The sequence below is a fragment of the Arachis ipaensis genome, chromosome B9 (assembly GCF_059453495.1).
Source record: "Arachis ipaensis isolate K30076 ecotype BB chromosome B9, ASM5945349v1, whole genome shotgun sequence".
In the NCBI taxonomy this organism is placed as follows: Eukaryota; Viridiplantae; Streptophyta; class Magnoliopsida; order Fabales; family Fabaceae; genus Arachis; species Arachis ipaensis.
The window spans coordinates 31070584-31080529 of NC_142444.1; the positions used below are offsets into that span (position 1 = coordinate 31070584).

Consider the following 9946-nt stretch of genomic DNA (forward strand, 5'->3'; position numbering starts at 1 on the left):
TACATAAGTATCTCTATCCTATTTTATGTTTTATTCATCTTTTAATTATCAATCCTCCATAACCATTTGAATCCACCTGACTGAGATTTACAAGATGACCATAGCTTGCTTCAAGCCGACAATCTCCATGGGATCGACTCTTACTCACGTAAGGTTTATTACTTGGACGACCCAGTACACTTGCTGGTTAGTTGCGCGGAATTGTGAAAAAGAGTTGAGATTACAATTGTGCGTACCAATTTGTTGGCGCCATTGATGATCACAATTTCGTGCACCAAGTTTTTGGCGCCGTTGCCGGGGATTGTTCGAGTTTGGACAACTGACGGTTCATCTTGTTGCTTAGATTAGGTAATTTTATTTTATGTTTAAGATTTTTACTTTTTATTTTCGAAAAAAAAATTTTCAAAAATACCGAAAAAATTTTTCTATTCTGTTCTTCAGAGTTTTTAAGAATGAATTCTAGAGTTTCATGATGATCTGTTGAAGTCTGGCTAGCTGTGAAGTCATGTCTAATCTTTTGGACCGAGGTTTCAACTTATCATCACAAGAGCTTGTTGATTTCTATCAATTTTGCTATTGAGAGTAATGATCTGCTAAAGCTTGGCTGGCCATTGGCCATGTCTAGTGTTTTGGACCGAAGCTTTCACTGAAAGCTTGGCTGGCTAGTAAGCCATGTCTAATTCCTGGACCGGAGTTTTAGACTAACATTGCATGATTCCTGGAATTCTTATTAAAAATTTTGAATCTCTTTATTTTCTTTTCCATATAATTTTCGAAAAATCACAAAAAAATTATAAAATTTATAAAATCAAAAATATTTTATGTTTCTTGTTTAAGTCTAGTGTCTAATCTTAAGTTTGGTGTCAATTGCATGTCTTTATTCTTCTTGCATTTTTCGAATATATGCATTATGTTCTTCATTAATCTTCAAGTTGTTCTTGATGATTTTCTTGCTCTGATCTTTAAATTCTCTTATTTTGTGTGTTTTGTTATTTTTCATATGTGTTCTAAATTTGTTAGTGTCTCTAAAATGAAAATTTCTAAGTTTGGTGTCTTGCATGCATTGTCTATTTGATCTTAGTTTTACATGATTAGTTTCATTTTATTGTTTCTCATCATTAAAAATTCAAAAAAAATTTTAAAATTATGTCTTTTCAAGTCAATAATACAGAGAACTGAAGATTCAGAACATGCTGCAGAGGAATTACATAGAAAAAGCTGCGCGTTCAAAACACCCAGTGAAGAAGGAAAACTGGCGTTTAAACGCCAGCCAGGGTACCTGGCTGGGCGTTAAACGCCCAAAAGGGTAGTATTTTGGGCGTTAAACGCCAGAATGGATACCATTCTGGGCGTTTAACCCCAGGATGGCACAAGAGGTATGATTTTGTTTTTAAATCAAATCTTTTTCAAATTTTCATAATTTTTCAAAATCAAATCTTATTCAAATCATATCTTTTCAAAATCAATTTCTTTCCATTTTATATTTTTTTACTATTTTCGAAAATCCTTGCTACAATTAATGATTTAATTCAAAATTTTCAAGTTGTTACTTGCCTATTAAGAAAGGATCAAATTTTAAATTCTAGAATCATATCTTCTAATTTCTTGTTAGTCAAGTAATCAACTTTAATTTTAAAACTTTCTTTTTTTCATTTGATTTTCAATCATATCTTCTCAATCACATATTTTTCAAAATAATTTTCAATCGTATCTTTTTTATTTCTAATTTCAAAATCTTTTTTTCAAAATCAATTAACTATTACCTCAATTTCAATTTTCGAAAATCATCAACCATTTTTTTTAAAAAAAAATTTCTTTTAATTATTTCAAAATATTTTTAATTTGTTTTCGAAAATTCTTCCCCTCTTCTCACATCCTTCTATTTAAGGGACTAGCACTCTTCCTCAATGTGCAATTCAGACTACCTCTCTCTATAAGTTCGGATTCTCTCATTTCTACCTCCTCCTTCTATTCTTCTTTTCTTCTGACATCTCAAGGAATCTCTATACTGTAACATAGAGGATTCCATACTGTCTTCTTCTCTATCTTTCATATGAGCAGGAGCAAGGACAAAGACATTCTTGTTGAGGCTGATGATATGTGAACTTTTGTTGATATAGAATTTCTCAATTGAGTTCTCGTTGCAAGTATAGTTCTAGACCAACAAAGAGTCCTCACATACAAAAATTTGGTTGTCACAAATAAAAAACCCCAAATAAGAATTAACCGAAGTATTTAAACCTCGAGTCGTCTCACAAGGAATTGCAATGAAGTGCTCAATTATTGGCTATGAAGTATGTTTTGGTGTTTTCAGAATAAGAGACATGAAAAGTAAATGATAAGGAAATTCAAATAACAAAAAGGCCTTGGCAAAGGTTGGTGGTCAAGGATCTCTATCCTTATCACTAATCACAACATGAGAATTGGCAAGGACCAACCTCACTAAGTTAACCCCTGGTGCACGAAATTGTGATCCCTGGTAATGGCTCCAAAAACTTGGTGCTCTAATCTTAGTTCATAATTTGTCACAACTTCGATACAACTAACCAGCAAGTGCACTGGGTCGTCCAAGTAATAAAACCTTACGTGAGTAAGGGTCGATCCCACGGAGATTGTTGGTATGAAGCAAGCTATGGTCATCTTGTAAATCTCAGTCAGGCGGATATCAAATGGTTATGGAGTTTTCGAATAATAATAATAAATAAACAGAAAATAAAGATAGGAATACTTATGTAAATCATTGGTGAGAAATTTAGATAAGCGTATAGAGATGCTTTCGTTCCTCTGAACCTCTGCTTTCCTGCTGTCTTCATCCAATCATTCCTACTCCTTTCCATGGCAAGATTTATATAGGGCATCACCGTTGTCAATGGCTACGTCCCATCCTCTCTGTGAAAAAGGTCTAAATGCTCTATCACGGCACGGCTAATCATGTGGAGGTTCTCGATCATACTGGAATAGGATTCACCCTCCTTTTGCATCTGTCACTACGCCCAGCACTCGCGAGTTTGAAGTTCGTCACAGCCATCCCTTCTCAGATCCTACTCGGAATACCACAGACAAGGTTTAGACTTTCCGGATCTCAGGAATGGCCATCCATGGGTTCTAACTTATACCATGAAGATTCTAATATCTCGGACTCGGTCCTCTGTATTAGATATCTAAGAGATACTCATTCTAGCTTGTCTGCATGTAGAACGGAAGTGTTTGTCAGGCACGCGTTCATAAGTGAGAATGATGATGAGCGTCACATAATCATCACATTCATCATGTTCTTGGATGCGAATGGATATCTTAGAAGCGGAATAAGTTGAATTGAATATAAAACAGTAGTACTTTGCATTAAATCATGAGGAACAACAGAGCTCCACACCTTAATCTATGGAGTGCAGAAACTCTACCGTTGAAAAATACATAAGTGAAAGGTTCAGGCATGACCGAATGGCCAGCCCCCATGATCTAAGAACTAGATGTCCCAAGATGATCCGAAGATCTAAATACAATAGTAAAAAGTCCTATTTATACTAAACCAGTTACTAGGGTTTACAGAAATAAGTAAATGATGCAGAAATCCACTTCTGGGGCCCACTTGATGTGTGTTTGGGCTGATCATGAAGCTTTCACGTGGAGAGGCCATTTTTGGAGTTGAACGCTAGTTTGTAACGTGTTTCTGGCGTTGAACTCCACTTTGCAACTTGTTTCTGGCGCTGGACGCCAGACTGCAGTATGGAACTGGCGTTGAACGCCAGTTTACATCGTCAATCCTTATTTAAAGTATGGACTATTATATATTTCTGGAAAGCCCTGGATGTCTACTTTCCAACGCAATTGTAAGCGCGCCATTTGAAGTTCTGTAGCTCCAAAAAATTCACTTTGAGTGCAGAGAGGTCAGAATCCAACAGCATCTGCAGTCCTTCTTCAACCTCTGAATCTGATTTTTGCTCAAGTCCCTCAATTTTAGCCAGAAAATACCTGAAATCACAGAAAAACACCCAAACTCATTGGAAAATTCAGAAATGTGAATTTAACATAAAAACTAATAAAAACATCCCTAAAAGTAACTAGATCCTACTAAAAACATACTAAAAATAATGCCAAAAAGCGTATAAATTATCCACTCATCACAACACCAAACTTAAATTGTTTCTTGTCCCCAAGCAACTAAAAATCAAATAAGATAAAAAGAAGAGAATATACTATAAATTCTAAAATATCAATGAAACATAGCCCCAATCAGATGAGCGGGACTTGTAGGAACTCAGAGTTCAGATAGTGTTATTGATTGGCATCTATAGGAACTCAGAGTTCAGATAGTGTTATTGATTCTCCTAGTTCAGTATGTTGATTCTTGAACACAGCTACTTTATGAGTCTTGGCCGTGGCCCCAAGCACTTTGTTTTCCAGTATTACCACCGGATACATAAATGCCACAGACACATAACTGGGTGAACCTTTTCAGATTGTGACTCAGCTTTGCTAAAGTCCCCAATTAGAGGTGTCCAGGGTTCTTAAGCACACTCTTTTTTTGCTTTGGACCTTGACTTTAACCGTTCAGTCTCAAGTTTTCACTTGACACCTTCACGCCACAAGCACATGGTTAGGGGCAGCTTGGTTTAGCCGCTTAGGCCAGGATTTTATTCCTTTAGGCCCTCCTATCCACTGATGCTCAAAGCCTTGGATCCTTTTTATTTACCCTTGCCTTTTGGTTTTAAGGGTTATTGGCTTTTTACTCTTGCCTTTTGGTTTTAAGAGCTTTTGGCTTTTTCTGCTTGCTTTTTTTTTCTATTTTTTTCCTTTTTTCACCATTTTTTTTCTGCAAGCTTTGTATTCACTGCTTTTTCTTGCTTCAAGAATCATTTTTATGATTTTTCAGATTATCAAATAACATGTCTCCTGTTCATCATTCTTTCAAGAGCCAACATATTTAACATTCTAAAACACCAACTTCAAAAGACATATGCACTGTTCAAGCATTCATTCAGAAAACAAAAAGTATTGTCTCCACATCAATATAATTAAACTAAGTTCAAGGATAAATTCGAAACTCTTGTACTTCTTGTTCTTTTGAATTAAAAGCATTTTTCATTTAAGAGAGGTGATGGATTCATATTCATGACTTTAAGGCATAGACACTTAGACACTAATGATCATGTAATAAGACACAAACATAGATAAACATTTAACATATTAAAACAAAAAAACAGAAAATTTAAGAACAAGGAATGAGTCCACCTTAGTGATGGTGGCGTTTTCTCCTTGAGGAGCCAATGATGTCTCTGAGCTCTTCTATGTTTCTTCCTTGTCTTTGTTGCTCCTCCCTCATTGCTCTTTGATCTTTTCTAATTTCATGGAGGATGATGGAGTGCTCTTGATGCTCCTATCCTTAGTTGCTCCCAATAATTATGTGGAGGAAAATGTATTCCCTGAGGTATCTCAGGGATCTCTTGATTTGCAGTCAAATGTTCTACCACTAAGCTATAGACCCTTGAGATGAATCTCTCCATCTCCTATGACTCAGAGGTGGAAGCTTTTTTCTTCCCTTTCCTCTTTCTAGAGGTTTCTCTGGCCTTAGGTGCCATCAATGGTTATGGAAAAACAAAAAGCTATGCTTTTACCACACCAAACTTAGAATGTTTCTCGCCCTCGAGTAAAAGAAGAAAGAATAGTAGAAGAAGAAGAAGATATGGATGAGTTGGAGGGATGTGTGTATTCGGCTATATGGGTGGGCTTGGGTGGGAAAGAGATTTTTGAATTTTGAAGGTAGGTTAGAAGGGATGACTGTGAATGGAGAGAGAGAGAGGGTGATATAGGATTATGAGGAGGGAAGGTGAGTGGAGGTATGTGGGGATCCTGTGGGGTCCACAGATCCTGAGGTGTCAAGGATTTACATCCCTGCACCAATTAGGCATGTAAAATGCCTTTGCATGCATTTCTGGCGTTTAGACGCCGAAGTGATGCTTGTTCTGGGCGTTCAACGCCCATATGCAGCATATTTCTGGCGTTGAACGCCAGCTTCATGCTTGTTTCTGGCGTTCAGCACCAGCTCCATGCTCTGTTCTGGCGTTGAACGCCAGCCAGATGCTCCTTACTAGCGTTTAAACGCCAGTAAGTCCTTCCTCCAGGGTGTGATTTTTCTTCTGTTGTTTTTGATTCTATTTTTAATTTTTGAATTTATTTTGTGACTCCACATGATCATGAACCTAATAAAACATGAAAGAATAATAAAAATAAAAATAAAATTAGATAAATAAAGATCGGGTTGCCTCCCAATAAGCGCTTATTTAATCTCAATAGCTTGACAGTGGGCTCTCATGGAGCCACACAGGTGATCAGGTCAATGTTGTAGACTCCCAACACCAAACTTAGAGTTTGGATGTGGGGATTTAACACCAAACTTAGAGTTTGGCTGAGGCCTCCCAACACCAAATTTAAAGTTTGATTGTGGGGGCTTTATTTGACACTGTACTGAGAGAAGCTTATTGTGCCTCTTTTCTAGGTTTACAGGATGATAACCTTGTGCTTTAAACACAAGGGAGTCCCCATTCAATTGAAGGACTAATTCACCTCTGTTAACATCAATCACAGCTCTTACTGTGGCTAGGAAGGGTCTTCCAAGGATGATAGATTCATCCTCTTCCTTCCCAGTGTCTAGGATTATGAAATCAGCAGGGATGTAAAGGTTTTCAACCTTTACTAACATGTCCTCTACTAGTCCATAAGCCTGTTTTCTTGAGTTGTCTGCCATCTCTAGTGAGATTCTGGCAGCTTGCACCTCAAAAATTCCCAGTTTCTCCATTACAGAGAGGGGCATGAGGTTTATCCCTGACCCCAGGTCACATAGAGCCTTCTCAAAGGTCATGGTGCCTATGGTACAAGGTATTAGGAACTTTCCAGGATCCTGTTTCTTCTGAGGCAATCTCAGTTGATCCAATGCATTTAGTTCATTGGTGAACATGGGAGGTTCATCTCTCCAAGTCTCATTACCAAATAAATTGGCATTCAGCTTCATGATTGCACCAAGGAACTTGGCAACTTGCTCTTCAGTAACATCCTCATTCTCTTCAAAAGAGGAATACTCATCATAGCTCATGAATGGCATAAGGAGGTTCAATGGAATCTCTATGGTCTCTAGATGAGTCTCAGATTCCTTTGGTTCCTCAGAGGGAAACTCCTTATTGATCACTGGATGTCCCAGGAGGTCTTCCTCCTTGGGATTCACGTCCTCCTCTTCCTCCTTGGATTCGGCCATGATGGTCAATTCAATGGCCTTGCACTCTCCTTTTGGATTTTCTTCTGTATTGCTTGGGAGAGCACTAGGAGGGGTTTCAGTGATCTTCTTACTCAGCTGGCCCACTTGTGCCTCCAAATTTCTAATGGAGGACCTTGTTTCATTCATGAAACTCAGAGTGGCCTTAGATAGATCAGAGACTAAGTTTGCTAAATTAGAGGTATTTTGTTAAGAGTTCTCTGTCTGTTGCTGAGTAGATGATGGAAAAGGTTTACTATTGTTAAACCTGTTTCTTCCACCATTAGTAAAGCCTTGTTGAGGCTTTTGTTGATCCTTCCATGAGAGATTTGGGTGATTTCTCCATGAGGGATTATAGGTGTTTCCATAGGGTTCACCCATGTAATTCACCTCTGCTATTGCAGGGTTCTCAGGATCATAAGCTTCTTCCTCAGAAGATGCCTCTTGAGTACTGTTGGATGCAGCTTGCATTCCATTCAGACTCTGAGAAATCATATTGACTTGCTAAGTTAATATTTTATTCTGAGCCAATATGGCATTCAGAGTATCAATTTCAAGAACTCCATTCTTCTGAGGCGTCCCATTACTCACAGGGTTCCTCTCAGAAGTGTACATAAACTGGTTGTTAGCAACTATGTCAATAAGTTCTTGAGCTTCTGCAGGTGTTTTCTTTAGGTGAATGGATCCATCTGCAGAAGTATTTAATGACATCTTAGCTAATTCAGACAGACCATCATAGAATATATCCAGGATGGTCCATTCTGAAAGCATGTCAGAAGGACACTTTTTGGTCAGTTGCTTGTATCTCTCCCAAGCTTCATAGAGGGATTCACCTTCTTTCTGTCTGAAGGTTTGAACATCCACTCTAAGCTTACTAAGCTTTTGAGGAGGAAAGAACTTGGCTAAGAAAGTCGTGACCAGCTTATCCCAAGAGTTCAGGCTATCTTTAGGTTGAGAATCTAACCATATTCTAGCTTTGTCTCTCACAACAAAAGGGAAAAGCATAAGCCTGTAGACCTCGGAATCAACCCCATTGGTCTTAACAGTGTCACAGATTTGTAAGAATTCAGTTAAGAACTGAAAAGGATCTTCTGATGGGAGTCCATGGAACTTGCAGTTCTGTTGCATTAGAGAAACTAATTGAGGTTTAAGCTCAAAGTTGTTTGCTCCAATGGCAGGAATTGAGATGCTTCTTCCATGTAAATTGGAATTTGGTGCAGTAAAGTCACCAAGCATCTTCCTTGCATTATTATTATTTTCGGCTGCCATCTCCTCTTCCTTTTCAAAAATTTCTATAAGGTTGTCTCTGGATTGTTGTATTTTAGCTTCTCTTAGTTTCCTTTTCAGAGTCCTTTCAGGTTCAGGGTCTGCTTCAACAAGAATGTTCTTGTCCTTGCTCCTGCTCATATGAAAAAGAAGGGAACAGAAAATAATAATAGGGATCCTTTTTACCACAGTATAGAGGTTCCTTTGTTGTTAGTAGAAGAAGAAAGGGAATAAGGGTGAAGAAGAATGGATAATCCAAACACAAGGGTGAGGATAGGAGCAGAGATATGAGATGAGGAGAAGTGTTAGTAAGTAATTAAATAAATAGAAGGAGATGAGAGGTGAGAGGATTTTCGAAAATTAAAAATTAAAATTTAAAGTTAAATTTCGAAAATAGTTTTTGAAAAAGGTTAGTAATTTTCGAAAATTAGGAATGAAATAAGATTAAAATCAAAAATTAAAATAATTAGTTAATTAAAAAGAAATTTTGAAAAAGAGGGAAGGGATTTTCGAAAATTAAAGGTAAAAAGTTAGTTGGGCAGTTTTACTAAAGATAAGAATCAAATAAAAAGTTAAGTGGTTAATTGAAAAAGATTTGAAATTCAATTTTTGAAAAGATAAGAAGATAAGAAGTTAGAAGAAATATTTTAAAATCAAATTTTTGAAAAAGATAAGATTTAAAAAGATATGATAGAAATTTCTTTTGAAAATTGATTAAAAAAATATGATTGAAAAGATATTAAGAAGATTTGATAATTAAATTTGAAAAGATAAGAAGTTAGAAAAAGATTTTGAAATCAAAGTTTGAAAAGATATGATTGAAAGAGATTTGTTTGAAAAAGATTTGAAATTTTAAAATCAAAATTAATGACTTGACTCACAAGTAATCACAAGATATGATTCTAGAACTTAAAGTTTGAATCTTTCTTAACAAGCAAGTAACAAACTTGAAACTTTTGAATCAAAACATTAATTGTTGATAATATTTTTGAAAATTATGAGATAAATTTAAGAAAAAGATTTTTGAAAAATATTTTTAAAATTTTCGAAAATAAATAAGAAAAATAAAAAAGATTTAATTTTTGAAAAAGATAAGATTTTCAAATTGAAAATTTGATTTGACTCATAAGGAACAACTAGATTTTTAAAAATTTTGAACAAGTCAATCCAACTTTTCGAAATTTATGAGTAAAAAGGAGAAAGATATTTTTTTTATTTTTGAATTTTTAATGATGAAAGATAAAAACATCAAAAAGACTCAATGCATGAAAATTTTGGACTAAAACATGTGATGCATGTAAGAACACTATGAATGTCAAGATGAACACCAAGAACACTTTTGAAGATCAAGATGAACATCAAGACTTATTTTTGAAAATTTTTAATGAAAGAAGAACATGCAAGACACCAAACTTAGAAATTTTCAAACTTTAG

At 36.0% G+C, this 9946-nt stretch overlaps 1 non-coding gene across 1 annotated transcript; it reads left to right on the forward strand.

Annotated features, from left to right (window-relative positions):
* The first annotated feature begins 8011 nt into the window (after positions 1–8011).
* LOC148544177 (small nucleolar RNA R71) lies at positions 8012–8119 on the forward strand. Its single transcript, XR_015900629.1, has one exon. It is a non-coding gene; the product is annotated as a small nucleolar RNA R71 (small nucleolar RNA).
* Positions 8120–9946: the final 1827 nt, after the last annotated feature.